The sequence below is a fragment of the Saccopteryx bilineata genome, chromosome 5, assembly GCF_036850765.1.
Source record: "Saccopteryx bilineata isolate mSacBil1 chromosome 5, mSacBil1_pri_phased_curated, whole genome shotgun sequence".
NCBI lineage: Eukaryota > Metazoa > Chordata > Mammalia > Chiroptera > Emballonuridae > Saccopteryx > Saccopteryx bilineata.
In genome coordinates, this window is record NC_089494.1 from 77,701,337 (window position 1) to 77,719,484 (window position 18,148).

Here is an 18,148-nt window from a genome sequence, read left to right on the forward strand (position 1 = left end):
AAGGCAAGAGATTTTCATGTATATCTGGAAAATCAAAAGTAGGAAAAGTAGAATAATTCAGCACAGAGAATAAACCATACCCAGGTATTTAAAAAAAGGTGAAATTAGAAAGAATCACAATGTGGCCGGACCAGGCGGTGGCACAGTGAAGTGTCAGACTGAGATGCGGAGGACCCAGGTTCAAACCCCCGAGGTTGCCGGCCTAAGTGTGGGTTCGCTGGCTTGAGTGTGGGATCATAGACATGACCCCATGGTCACTGGCTTGAACCCAGAGTTCACTGGTCGAGGCCCAAGGTCGCTGGCTTGAGCAAGGGGTCCCTCACTCTGCTGAAGCCCCAGGGTCAAGGCACATGTGAGAAAGCAGATAGATGGTGAGCAATGAGGGTGCCATAAAAAAGAGTTGATGCTTCTCGTCTCTCTCCCTTCCTGTCTCTCTGTCCCTATCTGTCCCTCTCTCTATCTCAAAAAGAAAAAAAGAACCACAATCTGGAGGAACAAAGTACCATAAAGTACCATAAAAAGGGTTGAAACGCAAATCGCTGAATTAAAAGCTATAGTTGGAACAGTAAACCCCAAACTCTTCCCCTAGCTCCTTTCTTTCCAAAAATAGAATGTTTATTTTTGGAGAGTAAGGATCTCAAAACAGTTCTTTCCCCTATATGTGGGAGTTAAGTATAAAGAATAAAAGAAAGTATATGTACTCAATGTTGAGACCCAACGACTCTTTTCTGATTTTGTTTCTACAGTGCTGTCTAAAGACTAAGGGATTTTATTAATCTTGGATCACCAAACAAAACACCAGATAAGATTTCTGGATCTCAACATATGGGACGCTTCCAATTACAAAGCTAACTTGTCATTTTGATCATCCTACCCCCAACAAAATCTACTAGGCACCAAAAGTTTCTTATCAGCTTTTTAATGCTGCCCACTAATAGACAAACATCAAGGATCACTAGGCATCCAAGGAAGGCCTCTGATATGAAAGAAATACCAAAAAAGAATTTAAAGAAAATCTGAAGAAACTAATTATTATCTCAAAGTGGCAATACATTCATTCATAAAATAACACAATGCATGAGAAAGATGTGGGTTTGAACCCCAGTCAGGGCACACACAGGAAACATCCAGTGAATACACGACTGAGTGAAACAACAAATGAATGCTTCCCTTCTCCCCTTCCTCCGTTTCTCTAAAAATCAATCAATCAATCAAAAAGGAAAGGAAAAGGAGGGAGAGAGGGAAGAGAGGGAAAGGAAAGAAGGGAGGGAAGAAAACAAAGTAAGTGAGCCTTCGTCAGATAGTTTGATTGGCTGGAGCGTTGTCCCAGAGCATGGAGGTTGCCAGCTTGATTTCCCGGTCAGGGCACAAACAGGAGCAGCTCCATGTTCCTGTTATGGACCTGTCTGTCTGTCTGTCTCTCTCTCTCAAAAAAATAAAAAAGAGCTTATGGATATTCAAAATGTGATACACTATTTTTAAAATGTGGTATATTATAATAATCAACATAAGGCTTAGAGTAAACTTCTCTGAAGTAGAAAATGTTTTAAAAATAGGAGCACTGTCAAGGAGAGTTATTTAATTAGAACAAAAAATCAAAGAAATAAAAGAACCTTTCTAGAATTAAAGAATACAGATCTTCACATTGAAAGAGTTCAAAAGTATTCAGCAGATCAAAAGAAAGACCAACACTAAACACAATTTATCCTCTTGAAATTTCCAAAAATAGTATGACAGTGAAAAAGCAGGTCACATACAAAAGAAATTAGAATGCTTACTTGATTTCAACTTTAAAAGTTTTTAAGACAATGAAGCAATAATTGTAATACTAAGAAAAATGTTTAGCCTTGAATTCCAATCTGAAAACTAAATGTGAGATAGAGTTCAGGACACATTTTCAGACATACAAAAGTAAAAAAAAATTTTTTTTTTCACAAAACAAAAAAAAGATCAAAGGAAGCTAAATGAAGAGGATGTCCTAGGAAAATGGGAATGTAAGTAATTAAAGAACTAGACACACTATTCAAGAAAAGGTATGAAAAAAGCATAGGGTTAGAAACATACTGAGATTGGAGCAGGATCACAGATAATGGAATCCAAGTTCTAAGAAAAAACATTAAACAGAAACTATTCCTGTATGTGGCAAAGACAATACAATTGGAAAAATACTGAACAAATGGCAATTGAATAAATTTATTTTAATTGAATTTATTGAGTGATACAAGAGAGCTATTGTTCAAGAAAGGAGGTATTATGCTTGGGTGAACTCTCAGTATTCACATATTTATGATGATATACAGTCTATTGATTTTGCTACATACATACTATGGGATGGAGGTCTGTACAAGAGAGACAATGGTGAATAAGAAAAACATATACAATACTGAAAAAAATCACAAACAGTATAAATACAGCACTTAGAAATATACTGCTCACAAAAATTAGGGAATATTTCAAAATGAATATGAAGCTATAAAATATCCCCTAATTTTTGTAAGCAGTGCATAAAGGTAAATCCTAGAATAGCTAAAAAGTTGAGGGCTACTTACTGCCTTTGGAAAGTGGGAATGAAATTAAGGTAAAGAGTGGGGCAAAGAACTACTGTTATCCTTTTAAGTAGGATGAAGATGTTTCCTGGTCTGCCTAGAACAGTTCCAGTTTATGGTTAGAAAAGTCCTAATTTGTGCTCATTATTCCAGGACAATTATTAATAGTGCTTGGGTTGTCTCTTAAAATTGGCCTAGTTTGGATAAAGCATACCATCACTTCAGCTTTTTATAAGCTATGTATGTATGTCCGCACAAATTTTTTTTTTACTAAAAAGGTGTGTTATCAGTTGGGCTTTTAAAGAAAGTGTACAATAGAAAGAGTATTAATGCTTAAACAATGACATGCAAAAACCCATAAATGATTTTAAAAGTAGCAGATTTATTGTTTTACCAAGAAGGCTATAAAAACACTAAAAGGACTGTAGTTGTGACCTGAGGATATTTAACAGGAAACAAAATGATTTTTAAGATACAGGTCTATAGATGATTCTTTAATAACAATAATGATTTTTAAATATACCTCCATAGTTTTACTTTGACTATATTTATATCCAATTCTTACCTGCATACATGTAGAATGAAACTAAACTAACCTAGTAGGAAATCTGCTCAAAACAAACCCCTTGAGAGAAGACAAAGAGGCAGAGTCCTATGAGAGATATCATTTATACTGTATAAAACTATTTCTGGCAACTCCTCTACATAAACTGATTGAATTTTGACAATGTAGGTGTTACCAGAGAACTTATATAATATGGTTGCATAAGCTGTAGGTCAAAAGCACAAAAAATAGCAAAAAAATATTTTTTTAATGTACAGTCCTTGAAAAACTATCAAATCACCTGCAAGGTACTAACTATGAGGCATTTTTTTTTAATTCTTTCAATCTTTTAACAGTTTCTTAGGTGTTTAGCATGTATCAGCCACACTAAAATTAATACTAACCAAGGGGATGAAGTGACAACATCCAACATCCTGCAAGAATGATTATCAAGAAGTTGTAGTCTAGTAGAGTGAAGCTATACAAATAACCACATAAATTATAAGTGCTATAAAGGAATAGGTATAAGCAAAAATAGCACATTAGCAGGAAGTATTTGAACCTTAATGCTTTTAACCAAGTCTTAAAGAGTACATAGCACCAAAAAAAGTTTATATGTACCTTTCCTCAATTGTCAATATAATGGTATCTTAGTTTTCTCCTGTCACTATATACTGTTTGTTTTCTAAATTTCTTTAGATTTGATTTCACAGTTGAGACAGTCAAGCTCTCTATTTGGTGGTAAGATAAAGACTTACCACATCAGAGCTGTGATTCATGTAGATGGTAAGAGATATGTACTAGTCATTCAATTTGTATACTGCTCTCATCATTACTATGAAACTTTCATAACAGAATAATACTCTTTGAGACTCAATGAAGTCCTAAGCATCATGGGTCTAACTAGAATTATGTGATCAAATTCCTTATCAACAAATCTATGATTAAGCTGAGGCACTGTCAGCAAAAGTCCACACTTTCTACATGCCTGAACTTGCATGGAATGCAGAACGATGAACTACAAAGCCACAAAAGTCTTATAATCACTATTTGAGATTGTTGCTTCCTAGGAAACTTGGAAGAACTCTTTAAAGTAAGTTCATGTTTTTGGTGCCCTGTTGAACACTATAAAGGCTGTTTAGAGCAAAAAAAGTTTTTCTACCAATATATAGCACCATTCAAATATATTCTGTGGAAATAATCTTAAACTTTATATTCATCGAAGTAAAATCCTAAAGGAATTCTATGTCATTACCCAATGTAAAAAATTCTGTAACTAGTTTTTCTGCCTGACATTACCTGCAAGTTACCAAAATCTCTTAATCACCTGTTAAGTGCAATTGAAAAAACTATTTCATAACTTATTCTAGAATACAAATGAATTTAAATTGAATTTTATAATGTTTTTCAACAAGGCTTTACTTGGATATCAGGGTTACTCTGTATAAACCAACAGTTTGTCTCTAACAAAACCACGCTGGACTTTGTCTAAAGGAACATCATCAATCCACACAGCGCTACTCTGTGTAAACCAACAAAGTTTGTCTCTTAACAAAACCATGCTAGACTTTGTCTAAAAGGAACATCATCAATCCACACATTTTCTTATGTATTTTATCCTGCTAGAAATGGCACCATTTTCCAATCCATTCAATTGTTTTCTACTACCTTAAAAAGGAAGTCTAAATTCTTTGACCTTGCATCCAAAACTTTAACCTACCCTCCCCACTTAATTTCAAGCTATCACCTGGAAAAAAAAAAAAAACCCTAGCTAAGCTCAATTTCTAAGAGTTAGTTATTGAGTGCTTTATACCAGACAGAGTGCTCAACTATTGAAATGTAGTAATAAAGCCTATCTCCTGCAGTCGTATTTTAGGGATAAGGGGAGTGAAGGGAATTAAATACACAAATAACTGCAGAATATTACCTCAGATATACAGAAAATGCCATGGAAAAAAATATCTTTGGTTGTTGATAATGGCAGGTTATTCAAACTAATACTTCCCCCCAACAATGAATATGTTACATAAAATATAAAGAACAGCCTCTTAAAAGCAATAAAGGGTTGACAAAATAATATGGAATTACTAGGTCTATAATGAAGAGAAAATGAGAATCAAAAAGTTAAAGAAGGCCCTGGCCGGTTGGTTCAGCGGTAGAGCGTCGGCCTAGCGTGCGGAGGACCCGGGTTCAATTCCTGGCCAGGGCACACAGGAGAAGCGCCCATTTGCTTCTCCACCCCTCCGCCGCGCCTTCCTCTCTGTCTCTCTCTTCCCCTCCCGCAGCTCCACTGGAGCAGAGATGGCCCGGGCGCTGGGCATGGCTCTGTGGCCTCTGCCTCAGGTGCTAGAGTGGCTCTGGTCGCAACATGGCGACGCCCAGGATGGGCAGAGCATCGCCCCCTGGTGGGCAGAGCGTAGCCCCTGGGGGGCGTGCTGGGTGGATCCCGGTCGGGCGCATGCGGGAGTCTGTCTGACTGTCTCTCCCTGTTTCCAGCTTCAGAAAAATGAAAAAAAAAAAAAAAAGTTAAAGTACAAAAGTCACTTCTGTTCTAAAAATGTTTGTAAATTCCAAAAAACTTAATTTTGTCTTGTCAATCTCATGAAAAAAAAAAAATCAAAGACCAGGACATGCAGAAGGTTAGGACTCTAATAAACCAGCGGTCCTCAACCCCTGGGCCACGGACCCTCATAGGTCCATGGGCCATTTGGTACCGGTCTACAGAGAAAGAATAAATAACTTACATTATTTCCATTTTATTTCCATTTAAGTCTGAAAGATGTTTTATTTTTTAAAAATGACCCGATTCCCTCTGTTACATCCGTCTAAGACTCACTCATGATGCTTGTCTTGTAAGTTTGACAATTATATTTAAAAATACCACAGTTTTTATGCCGGTCACATAATTTTATTTTGTGTTTATCTGTCCTACCCTAAAGGCTGGTCCGTGAAAATATTTTCTGACATTAAACCGGTCCGTGGCCCAAAAAAGGTTGGGGGGCACTGTAACAGACCATCTTATCAGGCAGCTGAACTCCAAGTCCCTAACAACAGGTTAAGAGCTACACCAGAGGAAAAGCAGTTCTTGCGCAGATATGCAGCTAAGGTTGTTATTTCCTAAACAGTAAATAGAAGCTCAAACCCTAAATTTAGTTTAAGATGGTCCCCACCAAGTAAGCCACCAAAAACAAGACATAAGCAAACACAAATCTTCCTGAAGGAATGTGCCTTCATGCTAGGATTCAGATTATTTCTACAATCTTTTAAGTATAATGAGCAGGCTATAATTAAGCATACAATGAAATAAGGCACCAAAACAAGTCCCTGAGATGCAATATACAAGAGAAAAAGTGTCAAAGCAAGTATTTCAGATAGATTATATAAAACTACTATATATTTACAATGTTTAAATAAAGAAAGCATAAAAACTATGTGCAGCGAAGAGGACACTGCAAAAAGCACATGTGAAAAAATGACTAAATTGGATGGAGGACAATCTGTAAGAAAACTGGCCTGGACTCTTCAAAAATCAGTGTCACAGCACGAAAGTATTGTTCTATTCTAGTTTGAGACTAAAGAAACAAAATCCAATGCAATGCATGCAACAGCTGGTTCCTGATTTATAGAACAGAAAGTTTGAATGTAGACTGAATTTTAGTGAAGTGTCACAATGTCTGCAACTTAGTATCAAATAATTCAAAATAAAATTACATATTTTAGCCCTGGCCAGTTGGCTCAGCGGTAGAGCGTCGGCCTAGCGTGCGGAGGACCCGGGTTCGATTCCCGGCCAGGGCACATAGGAGAAGCGCCCATTTGCTTCTCCACCCCTCCGCCGCGCCTTCCTCTCTGTCTCTCTCTTCCCCTCCCGCAGCCAAGGCTCCATTGGAGCAAAAATGGCCCGGGCGCTGGGGTTGGCTCTGTGGCCTCTACCTCAGACGCTAGAGTGGCTCTGGTCGCAACATGGCGATGCCCAGGATGGGCAGAGCATCGCCCCCTGGTGGGCAGAGCGTCGCCCCCTGGTGGGCGTGCCCGGTGGATCCCGGTCGGGCGCATGCGGGAGTCTGTCTGACTGTCTCTCCCTGTTTCCAGCTTCAAAAAAATGCAAAAAAAAAAAAAAAAAAAATTACATATTTTAGAAAGCACTGTATGTAAAATACATATAACCCATATATAGCATATATGGCAAATTATTAACTACTAAATGTAGGTGAGGTTAAACAGATATTATTTTTGCTATTCTCTCAACTTTCCTCTACTTGAATAATTTCAAGTAAAATTAATCAAAAATAGAGGGTGAGGAGTGTTTCGTCTCTGCTTAGTAGCCACAAGAGAACACTGCTCTTACTCTAACATAACAAGAGTAAGACAGATAACCACATATTAAATCACTTTTCTTGAGTCCAGTAGAACTGAGGTTGCAAGGCAACTAGATGAACTGAACTACAAAGAATGGCAAGATCCTCCAACAAGGAGCAATGGGACAAAAGTAGCCACCATAAAAGTTGCTATGAAACAACCAAATTTTATTTAACTTTAAATTCCTAAAGGCCAAATATTTCCTAGTATGAGAGTTTAAAAACTTTGGGAACTCCAACATGAGACATCTTTTCCATAGGTCTCTACTGAGTATTCATAAGAAAAAATAAAGACAAGCAGGAGATCTGAAGTCTCACTTTCTGTAGCAAGACCACGTAGGGACTAAGAAGCTCATCCATGCTCCAGACCCCAAGTGAGTACAAGATTGGATTAGATGTTTTTGGACAGGAGTAGAAAAGCCACTTTCTATAAGGACTCTGCACTAATACAAGGGCACTATTTTTTGGCCTTTACAGGCTATGAAACCTGAATACCCAAAATCCTCCACCAATACAAGGCAGAGATCAGATGGAAGGAACAGGGGCAGTGGCAGGGGTCTGTCTGTACTCTAGACTTTAGGAGGCAGGAAGAAAGGAAGAAATATTGGGACAGCCCCATCTCTGAGAATAAGGTCCACAGGGCCCACCTAAGACTGGAGGAGGATGCAAAGAACTAACACCCTTATGCACCATGAGCTTTGCTCCAAATAAGCAACAGCAACCTGACCACACAGTGGCAAGATCATCAGCCTGGGATGCTGAGACTCCAGGTTCAAATCCCTGAGATCTCAGGATTGAGCACAGGCTCATCAGGCTTAAAGCCAAGGTCACTGGCTTGAGCAAGGGGTCACTGGCTTGGTTGTACTCCCTGGGTCAAGGCACATATGAGAAAGCAATCAATGAACTAACAGGTATAAGTTGATGCTTATCATCTTTCTCTCTTCCTGTTTGTCAGTCCCTGGCTGCCCCCACCACACCTCTTAGAAAAAAAAAAAAAGGCAACAACAGTCTACATCTGAGTTGATCTTTGAGGAATGAAAACAGAAGAGAAAGAAACAGAGCCACAATAATCAAAACAGCATGGTATTGGCAGGAAAACACACAGACTAATGGAATAGAACCGAGAGCCCAGAAACAAAACCACATATATACGGACAAATAATCTTTGACAAAGGAGCCAAAAACACACAGTAAAGAAAATCTCTTCAATAAATGGTGCTGGCTGGCTGACCTGTGGTGGCGCAGTGGATAAAGCGTCAACCTGGAACACTGAGGTTGCTGATTCTAATCCCTGGGCTTGCCTGGTCAAGGCACATAAGGGAGTTAATGCTTCCTGCTCCTACCCCCTTCTCTCTCTCTCTCTCTCTCTCCTCTCTTTCTAGAAATGAATAAATAAAATCTAAAAAAAATATATTAAAAAAATAAAAACAACAAAAAATAAAGTCTAAAAAATAAATAAAAATAAATGGTGCTGGGAAAATTGGAAAGCCACATGCAAATGAATAAAACTTGACTACAGTTTGTCCCCTGCACAAAAATTAATTCAAAATGAATCAAAGACCTAAATATAAGAGCTGACATAGAAAATAACATAGGTACTAAACTCATGGACCTTGGTCATAAAAAACAATTTATCAATTTGACCCCAAAGGCAAGGGATGTAAAAGCAAAAATAAAAAAATGGGCCTAATTCAAACTAGAGGTTCTGTACAACAAAAGAAGTTGACAACAAAACAAACAGCCAACTAAAAGGGAGATAATTGCAAACAACAGCTCCAATAAGGGGTTACTACCCAAAATATATAAAGAACTGGCAAAACGCAGCAAAAAACAAGCAAGCAATACTATTTAAAAATGGGGAGAGAGCCCGACTGTGGTGGCGTCAACCTGGAACACGGAGGTGCCGGTTCAAATCCCTGGGCTTACCCAGTCAAGGCACATATAGAAAGCAACTACAATGACTTGATGCTTCCCACTTCTCACCCTCTTTCTCTTTCCCCTCTCTACTGTCTCTAAAAATCAATAAAAATAAAATCTAAAAACAAAAGAAAAAAAATGGGAAGAGGCCCTGAACAGACACTTCTCCCAAGACATACAAATGGCCAACAGATATACGAAAAGAGACTCCTTTTTCACTAGCTATTTGAGAAATGCAAATTAAAAATATAATGAGAGCCCTGGCCGGTTGGCTCAGCGGTAGAGCGTCGGCCTAGCGTGCGGAGGACCCGGGTTCGATTCCCGGCCAGGGCACACAGGAGAAGCACCCATTTGCTTCTCCACCCCTCCGCCTCGCTTTCCTCTCTGTCTCTCTCTTCCCCTCCCGCAGCCAAGGCTCCATTGGAGCAAAGATGGCCTGGGCGCTGGGGATGGCTCTGTGGCCTCTGCCTCAGGCGCTAGAGTGGCTCTGGTCGCAACATGGCAACACCCAGGATGGGCAGAGCATCGCCCCCTGGTGGGCAGAGCGTCGCCCCATGGTGGGCGTGCTGGGTGGATCCCGGTCGGGCGCATGAGGGAGTCTGTCTGACTGTCTCTCCCTGCTCTCCCTGTTTCCAGCTTCAGAAAAATGCAATAAAAAATAAAAAATACAATGAGATACCACCTCATACCTGTTAGATTGGCTTTTATCAACAAGATAGGTAATAACAAGTATTGGAGAGGCTGTGGAGAAGGAACCCTCATTCATTGCTAATGGGAATGCAAATTAGTACAACCATCATGGAACAAAGTATGGTAGTTCCTCAAAAAATTAAGAATAGAACTAGCATTTGACCCAGCAACCCCTCTACTGGGTTATCTACCCCCAAAACTTAAAAACATTGGTACATAAATACACGCACAACCACCGTTCATCATGGCATTATTCAAAGTGGCCAAGACATGGAAACAACCAGTGTCCGTCGATAGAGGACTAAATAAAGAAGATGTGGAACATATATACAATGGACTACTATTCAGCCATAAGAAATGATGTCATGTCATTTACGACAACATGGATGAATCTTGAGAACATTATACTGAGTGCAGTAAGTAAATCAGAAAAAGCTAAAAACTATATGGTTTCACATATAGGTAGGATACAAAACTGAGACTCATGGACATAGATAAGAGTACCAAGGTTACCAGGGGGAGGACAACTTGGGAGAGGGAAAGGGTATTAAGAGGAACAAATATAAGGTAACGGAAAATGATTTGATTTTGGGTGAGGGACATACTACATAATCAACTGTTCAAATGCTGTTGAAATGTTTACCTGAAACCTATGTACTCTTGTGGATCAGTGTCACCCTGTTGAATTTAATTTTATAAATTAAAAAAAAGAGGAAGAAGGTATAAAGATACTAAAGAATGTTGAAGAATGTTAAGTGTGAGGGATAAAACTGAAGGCATAAAAGGGGAGAGAGGAATAGAAAGGACTCTGAAGGAAGACAGAAAGTAGATCCTATCTAGACTGTAAAGGTAATTTTGTATCCTCTGCTCAGTATTTTTTTACTTTCATAAGGGAACAATTTTGAAGCTTTTCATCATCAGTAATGGCTATATTATTTTTTCATTAAAGATCCAGAAATTATGTTTCTGACAATTACAGTTTTTTTTGTGTGTTTGTTTTTTAATTTTTTTTTTATTATTTATTCATTTTAGGGAGGAGAGGGAGAAACAGAGAGAGAGAAGAGAGACAGAGAAGGGGGGAGGAGCTGGAAGCATCAACTCCCATATGTGCCTTGACCAGGCAAGCCCAGGGTTTCGAACCGGCGACCTCAGCATTTCCAGGTCAACGCCTCATCCACTGCGCCACCACAGGTCAGGCCTGACAATTACAGTTTGCAAAAATGAAACAATAACTAGTCTAGCAAAACTCACCTGGTTTTGCCCTGCCTCTATAATAGTCCTATACAGCTTCCTGCATTTCTTGCAATTTTGAAACTAACTTAGTAATTAATTTTACTACTGTTATGGAACCATGGGGAAAAACTACTCATTTGGCTACAAGCTTAGGAGCTACTGAAGATTCTGAAACAGCATCAGCTAAAAACAAACAAATAGAAAAACCTAAAATAACTCAGTAGTAAGGACAAGATATTAGAAAGAGACACATGGCTCCAAGACAAATTAGTGAGGGCCCAAAGTAAATGAATAGAAAGCAGATTCAATATATCTCAATCTAAAAGAGTGGTGGGGAGGGAAGAATTATTCTGAGTGCTGAAGAACTATTTTTTACATATACATATATACACACACATATATATGTATGCATAGACATAGACATAAGAACTATTATATATACACATTTATACAAGTATATATATGTATATACTACACGCATATATACATGTATGTATATATTGGCACACAGTTGGGAGAAGAGGACAAGAGAAAGTTTGTAAAGAATGAGTAGTCTGAAGTCTACGCCCAGAAGAGGTCTTAAAGCATGTTGGAAATAGTTTTTAAAACACAGGAAAGCAATCTGACCAGGAGGTGGTGCAGCAGATAGAGCATTGGACTGGGACACAGAGGACCCAAGATCAAAACCCCAAGGTCGGCCTGATCTGTGGTGGCGCAGTGGATAAAGCATCAACCTGGAAATGCTGAGGTTGCCGGTTCAAAACCCTAGGCTTGCCTGGTCAAGGCACATATGGGAGTTGATGCTTCCTGCTCCTCTCCCCTTCTCTCTCTCTCTCTCTCTCCCCTCTCTATAATGAATAAATAAAATCTTTAAAAAAAAAAACAAAAACAAAAAAACCCCAAGGTCACCAGCTCGAGCGTGGGCACATCTGATTTGAGCAAGGTTCAGAGCCAAAGGTCGCTGGCTTAAGCAAGGGGTCACTCACTCTGCTGTAGCCCCCAGGTCAAGGCACAGATGAGAAAGCAATCAATCTATGAACAACTAAGGTGCTGCAGTGAAGAATTGATATTTCTCATTTCTCTCCCTTCCTGTCTGTCTGTCCCTCTCTGTCTCTCTGCCTCTGTCACACACACACAAACCACAGGAAAGTAGTCTGGGTGAGAATTTATTTTCAATCACACTGATCAATTTACTTTTTCACATACACATAGACCTCCTTGTCTTCCATTTGTACTGTACCTTCTACCTCGTCAGCCTTAGTTCCCCCACCCCTATCCCAACTGATTATGTCTAATTAGTAGAATCTGGGGCACTATGAAAAAGTAAACTGAAAAACTTCAGGCAGTATTTAGGAAAATACTTGGAGCAAAGGAGACCTACCTACTACCCTAATTAAGAGTAAAACTTTCTCTGAGTACCACTCCAGGTTGCCTATCAAGTAGGGCTTAAGCTTTTGGTTCAATAAATTTGGAAATCTGTTAACTCTGAAGATCTGAGAAATAGCAGTGTAGTGCTCAAACATTTTTCACTGATTTTGCTTAAAAAGTTCTGTCAAATGGGACATATTCTCTTCCTATCACACCAGAATGCTGTGTCCCATTACTACAGTTAACAGTCCTGTTCAGAATCTGTCAAGTCACATAGCAGTAATGAACCAAACACCAGACTAACAAAAGAGCACTGGCCCTATCCCTATTAGCTATCCCAATTAACAAATATTATGGCCAACACCTAAAATATTTCCTTTATTTTAAATGTATACATTAATAAAGGTAATTTTTCCAAAAACAGAAAACTGAGGCTAGGCAAGATAAATTAAGCACTGCCCAATTTTCAGCACAAGCCAATTTCCAATTACGTATTTGTAGAAATATTGTAGTTAAGAGTGCAAGCTTTGCCCTGGCCAGTTGGCTCAGCAGTAGAGCATCGGCCCAGCGTGTAGAAGTCCCAGGTTCAATATTCCCGGTCAGGGCACACAGGAGAAACATACATCTGCTTCTCCACCTTTCCCCCCTCTCTTTCCTCTCTATCTCTATTCCCCTCCCGCAGCCAAGGCTCCATTGGAGCAAAGTTGACCTGGGCACTGAGGATGGCTCCATGGCCTCCGCCTCAGGTGCTAGAATGGCTCCAGCCCCAACGGAGTGATGCCCCAGATGGGCAGAGCATTGCCCCCTGGTGAGCATGTGTGTGTGTGTGGGGGGGGTGTCCAGGTCCAGCATATGCAAGTCTGTCTGATTGCCTCCCCGCTTCAAACTTCAGAAAAACACAAACAAACAAAAAAAAAGAGTGCAAGCTTTGAAATCTGTCCTTTACTTGGTGTGACTCTAGGTTTAATCTTTGTATGCTTAATTTCTTCACTCACAAAAGGAGACTAGTAATAGTACCAACTTCAAAAGTATATTATAAACTTTGCTGGCACATAGTATATATTCAGCAAACACTAGTTATTATTAAGCAATACTACCACTGTTAAAAGATTTTCACATATATGCACTGGCCAGATAGCTCGGTTGGTTAGAGCATTGTCTCAATGCTCAAGGCTGCAGGTCCAATCCCTAGTCAGGGCACATACAGGATTAACCAATGAATGCACAAACAGGTGGAGCAACAGACTGATGTTTCTTTCTCCTTTCCCCTCTCTAAAATCAAGCAATTTTTAAAAAAGATTTTCATATAAACAACTTAGTAAATAATGACTTTTTCATTATTTAATTAATGAAATTAATTTACTATTTGTCTTCAACATGTAGTTTAAAAAAAAAAAAAAGACTTTTTAAAGTCATTCAGGCCCTGGTCCAATAGCTCTGTTGGTTTGGGTCTTGTCCCACAAGCAGAGGTTGCTGATTCGATTCCCAGTCAGGGCACAACAGGAACAGATCAATGTTCCTGCCTCTCTTTCTCTTCCTCTAATCAATAACATAATCATCATCTTTAAAAAAAAATAATAAAGCCATTCAGATATAAGACACTTATATACCTATTTGTGTAAGTACATTCATAAAAATTGGGAAAGAAACAAGCATTATTAACATATTACCATTATCTCTGGGTAGGTTTTGTTTTCTTCTGTATATTTAGTCTTCCAAAATCAAAAAAATATTTTAATGTATTGATTTGAGAGAGAAGCGAAGGGAGGGTGAAGACAGAGAAACACTGATTTGTTGTTCCACTTACTCATTTATTCCCTGGTTCTTTTTATTTAATTTTTGAGAGAGACAGACAGGAAGGGAGAGAGAGGAGAAGCATCAATTCTTCGTTGCGACACCTTAGTTGTTAATTAACTGCTTTCTCATATGTGCCTTGACTAGGGGGCTTCAGCCAAGCCAGAAACCATGAGGTCATGTCTATGATCCCACATTCAAGCAGAAAACCATATTTTTGAACATGGGTCCTCAGCATCCCAGGCTAATGCTCTACCCACTGTGCCACTGCCTGGTCAGGCTCACTGGTTGGATTCTTTTCTGTGCCCTGACTGGGGATGGAACCTGCAACCAATAACGTATAAGGATGATGTTCTAACCAACAGAGCTCCCCAGCCAGGGTCCAAAATTTCTTAAACGTACTTGATCTTACTTTGATAAATAAGAAAAACAGCTATTTTCAAATAAAAGATATGGGATTTTTTGAGACAACTATTATTACAAAAAATCTACCCAGAATGCTTAAGAAGAAACCTCTTTCTAAATTGCTATATTACTGTTTTACACTCCTTAGTATTTACATACCACAAAGAAAGTAGTTAATATTGGTTCAATGAACAGAACATCAGCTCAATGTATGGATGTCCCGGGTTTGATACCCAGTAAGGGCACAAAGGAGAAACGACCATCTGTTTCTCTTCCCATTTTGTCCCTCTGTCCTTCTCACAGCCAGCAGCTCAACTAGTTCAAGAATGGCCCCAGAAGCTGAGGATAGCTTGAGCGCATCAGCCTCAGGCACTAAAAACAGCTCAGTCCTTGAGCATCAACCACAGAAGTGAATCCCAGTTGGAGTGCATGTGGGAGTCTGTCTCACCATCTCCTCTCACCTAAAAATTAAAAATAACAAAATAAAAGAGAGCAGAAAATAAACAATAAAGTACTACTCTATGAAATATGTACTAAGTGGAAGATAAGGTTAAAATCACTTCACTAAATGCAGTTTAGATTACCTGAGTGTATGCCCCCCCATTTTACTACAAATTTCAAACCTACACAGAAAATTAGAGATAATAAACTTCCATGTACCAATCAACAATCTTCAACAATTAACCTATCTTGTTCATTTTAATATCCTCTATTTTAAAGCAAATCCCAATCATGACATTGTGAAGGATGCTTGTTTTTAAAATTGTAAGCAACCTGTGGTAAATTTACAAAATATAGGTACAAATCCTTCCCACCTGCATGCACACAACTCTTTGCACTGTGGTACTTCTGGTTTACCCAGGAAGAGACAAACTTTTAATTCCCTACCCCTTGAATGGGGGCTAGTTTCGAGATTTACTTTGACTGAAAGAATATGCAGTATTAAGTGACAGTATGATTTTTAAAGGTGTAAGAAGTCTTACAGTTTCCACTTGAGACCGCCGTATCATAAAAGACCACATGGAACAAAGCCTAAATGTTAAGCAACACCAACTGCCAGTCATGTGAAAGTGATGGCATGACTTTCTCAGCTGAAATTATCCAGCTGAATGACTGAACTCATGTAAAACCAGTACAATTGCCCAAAAGGCACAAAGAACTGCAAAAAAATATTAAACAGTAGTTTCAGTCTATGTGATTGAGGTGGTTTGTCTAGCCATAAAGCTTCAAAACTTATTCTAGCTTTCACTTTCCTACAATGATCATACCAGTTTCTAAGAAAAATCTGATTGTTTCAGGGTCTAACTTATAATTTGTCTTAAATATCCAGGTGAGTTGCAGTTACTGAGTTACCACAAGCACATTACTACCATACAATAAATTCATGTCATGATGGCCAGAATTATCAAAAACATACCAATGTATATATTGTAATTGCCAATTGTCTTCCAGAACTACACATATAGTTACAATTCCATTATTTACCTTTACTTTTGTTTAAAAAAAAAAATAAAACCTGTTTCTGGGGAAAAATTTTTCCCCCAATAAGAAATTATAGTATTGCTTGACTAGTGGTGGAGCTGTGAGTGGATAGAGCTTCCGCTCAGGATGTTGAGGTTCCTAGTTCGAAACTCCGAGGTTGCAAGGTTGAGTACAGGCTTGCCAGCTCGAGCATGGGGTGGCTGGCTTGAGCACAGGATCATTGAAATGGTCCCAAGGTCGCTGCCTTGAACAAGGGGTCACTGGCTCTGCTTGTGCTGCCCCCCTCACCCCATTCAAGGCACGTATTTAACTAAAGTGAAGCAACTATGAGCTGATGCTTCTCATCTCACTCCTCCCTCTCTCTCTCCCCTTCCTGTCTGTGTCTAACATCAATTTTAAAAAGGAAGGAAGGAAGGAAGGGGATCCTAGGGACCATGGAGACATGAAAGCTAAGCTAAGGCTGGTCAAATGTGGAAAGCACAGTACTTTCGAGGTCTTTAGCTGACAAGACAAATATATAGACATCTTAAAAAACTAATAACTAGAAAAAAGGTTAATACCTCTTTGGGAAAATATGACTATGATTTTAAGTCTCCACTACAGTTCTCTATGAGATAAAAAGTTCCCCTTTGAGGTGTATTTAAAATCCTTTAAGTGTCAAGTTTCAATCTTCATTCTGTAAGTGAAACCTGTTTTAGGGTTTTTCTGGGAGGTGAGAAGTACATTACACTCAAGTGCAATGAACAGAATGGAAAGATGAGAACTAGCTTTTAAGATAAAATATTTGCCCTCTTTTAAAGCTGATGACATAAATGGGTATATGTAGACCAGTAGGTGATTTTAAAACCAGGTGTTCAACTTATCTAGTCTAACCGGTTGAGTCAGAGAAAGAGCAAGAAAAACCAGCTTTAACCACGAGTTCAGACCAGAGTAGAAAAGTTAAAAATTAAGGTCAGTGAAAATTAAACCGGAGCCAACTCTCAAATTCTAATTTTATCCCCCCACTTTTGGATTCAGTTTATACAGTTTAGCAACTGTATTTAAAGAAATATTTCTTTTGTAAAATGACTTGTGAGAAGATAATTTCACTGTAATACAATTCTGCTTTATTGAATTCAAGTAAGTCTTAGTGGGAACTCAAAATCTTAAATCTTTTTAAATTATAATCAACTCAATTTGATCAGTTGTTAATTGTTATTTCGATTCATTAGTTCTTAAGTTTAATTTGTTGGTTAAAAATGAGGTTTGATACAAGCCTGTGCATTCCCACTATTTATTATTGGCACTGGCATTTAATCATCGGCAGGAACAGAAATATGTACCAGCAAAGATAATCTAAAAGTCCTTTTTATTTAGTTTAGGGATACAATAGCTCTCTATTCCCATAACACAGAGCACAAATTTGTTAAAACAGTACAGAAGGTCTTTCATGTCATGTTCTAACTTTCTGTTCAACTTGTTTCAGCTATGGGGAACAAATTGTCTATTCTTATAACAAACCATGATGCCATGACTTTGCAGTTTCCTTATCAAACTTAAGTCATCCTTCACATCTCAGTTAAAGCAAACTTCCTGTAAAATTCCTCCTAAGATTACACTCTGTGCTCTGAAGGTACTACTATGTATTTACACTGATATAACTGCAGTAACTATATATATATTAGTCTGATGACTAATCTGTGAGTTGCGGAGGGCAGACGCTGTACAGTCAAGCTCATTCTCGAAACGGCAAGCCCTGATCTAGGAACCAGAATACAACAAATAAGTTATCAAAACATTACTTGATAATTCTGCACCATTACAATGATTTTCCT

General features: G+C 38.6%; 1 protein-coding gene across 6 annotated transcripts in view; it reads right to left on the reverse strand.

Annotated features, from left to right (window-relative positions):
* The window catches only part of MARCHF7 (membrane associated ring-CH-type finger 7), a 180,271-nt gene that overhangs the window by 40,078 nt on the left and 122,045 nt on the right, over positions 1–18,148 (reverse strand). Inside the window, exon 2 of one of the 6 annotated variants that reach the window (XM_066279518.1) lies at positions 15,012–15,313. The exons of the other annotated variants lie outside the window; for them this stretch is intronic. The gene's annotated coding sequence lies outside the window, so the exon portion shown is untranslated. The remainder of the gene's footprint in view (positions 1–15,011; positions 15,314–18,148) is intronic. 6 annotated transcript variants of the gene reach the window in all.